Here is a 2,047-nt window from a genome sequence, read left to right on the forward strand (position 1 = left end):
GAGTCTTTGGTGCTCTCTTCTTCCATTTTCGTATCAGTTTCTGAGGCCTGCTGATGTGATCCCAGCCTCTCCCTCTTTGTGTGGGACCTGAGGTACAGGGGCAGGTGCACTGTTCTCCATATAATGATTCTATTATCTTTCATTCCTAGTTTTTGAGTTATGTAAAAAAATAACTATTGAACTTTATGAAAAGCATTTCCAAGTCTTCTGAGACAATTGTGTGGTTTTTCTCCTGTGGCTCCTGATGGGACTAACCACAGGGGTGGTTTTCTGGTGTGGAGCTGTCCCAGCACACCTGGCCTGCTTCACACGGTGTCACTGAAGGTACACTGTTGGATTCATTTCCATGGATGCAGCTTGCCTGTGACACACACACGCATAGCCACGCACGTTGGTGTGGATCTCAGGCACGCTCAGGACTTTGTTCTCTCGTGCTGCCTGCATGTGCTTTATTTTCGCATCACGGCTGCGGTGCTTTGTGTGTTTCTGTCCCTCCAACGTTCATGTTCAAACGTCAGCTCCAACAGCAGGACTAAGAGGCGAGGCCTTTGGGAGATGGTTAGGTTTCGGGGGCTCTGCCCTCCTGGTGGGATTAAGGCCCTTACCGAGGGTTTTGAGGGACTGGGCCCACTCGCTTCTGCTCTGTCACAGGGTGAGGACCCATCTTGGGAGCAGAGCCGGGGCCCCCACCAGACACCAGACCTGCCGGCACCCCCACCTCGGGCTTCCCACCCCCAGAACCTTTCTGTTCTTTGTAAATCACTCAGTCTGTGTGTTTTGTTACAGCAGCAGGGGCGGGACTAAGGCAAGAGTAGGCCATGCCTTGTGCACAGAGGTGGGAATAGCCCTGCTTTTTGTTCTCTGTTCTCTGTTTTCCTGAGTAGCTTGTCCCTGCCGGGTGAGGTTGCTGCAGGGGCTGCCTCTGCTGACGCTTTGGTCACTGGGGAGGGCTGGGAGGCCGTGCAAGTGTGTGCATAGGTGTGTGTGCTTGTGTGTGCATGCATGGGTTAGTGAATTTGTACAGAGATGTACATATGTGCAGCAGGCCATGTGCCTTGTGTGTGTTGGCATGTGTGTGCAAGTGGGTGCCATGTGCCTGTGTGTGTCAGTGTACATTCGTGTGTCTGTGTGAGTGTGTGATCACATGCCCATGAGCTTGCGAGCACCCACATTTGTGCAGGTGACTGGGTGCAGGTTTGTACATGTGTGCACTTGTGAGCCTGCCCTGTGTGTACATGTGCTGGTGTGGGCATGCTTGTTCATGCTGTGTGCATGTGGGTGCCAGGTGTCGGTATGAGCACATGTGTGTGCATGTGGCAGGCATGGGCGAGTGTGGCATGCAGCAGGCATAGGCGTGCATGCATGCACCAGGCTCGTGTGCATCTGTGCAGGTATCATGTGTGCACCTGCCATGTGCGTGTTTGTGCAAGTGTGTGTGATGTTTGAGTGCAGGCCTGTGTGAGTGTGCACATGTGTGCATATGCATGTGTGGTGTGTGAGTATGTGTGTGTGAGCGTGTATGTATGTGTATGTGTGTGTGTGAGCCCGTGTGGTGGGTGTGTGTGAGCATGTGTGGTGTGTGAGCATGTGTGTGTGAGCATGTGTGGTGTGTGTTACCGTGTGTGTGTTACCGTGTGTGTGTGAGCATGTGTGTGTGAGCATGTGTGTGTGTGAGCGTGTGTGTGTGGTGTGTTACCGTGTGTGTGTATGTGTGGTGTGTGTTACCGTGTGTGTTAGCATGTGTGGTGTGTGTGAGCATGTGTGGTGTGTGAGAGCATGTGTGGTGTGTGTGAGCATGTGTGGTGTGTGAGCATGTGTGGTGTGTGTTACCATGTGGTGTTAGCATGTGTGGTGTGTGAGCGTGTGTGTGTGAGCATGTGTGGTGTGTGTTACCGTGTGTGTGTTACTGTGTGTGTGTGAGCATGTGTGTGAGCATGTGTGTGTAAGCGTGTGTGTGTGGTGTGTTACCGTGTGTGTGTATGTGTGGTGTGTTACTGTGTGTATCTGTGGTGTGTGTTACCGTGTGTGTTAGCATGTGTGGTGTGTG

Source organism: Colobus angolensis, unplaced genomic scaffold (genome assembly GCF_000951035.1).
Source record: "Colobus angolensis palliatus isolate OR3802 unplaced genomic scaffold, Cang.pa_1.0 Scaffold157, whole genome shotgun sequence".
In the NCBI taxonomy this organism is placed as follows: domain Eukaryota; kingdom Metazoa; phylum Chordata; class Mammalia; order Primates; family Cercopithecidae; genus Colobus; species Colobus angolensis.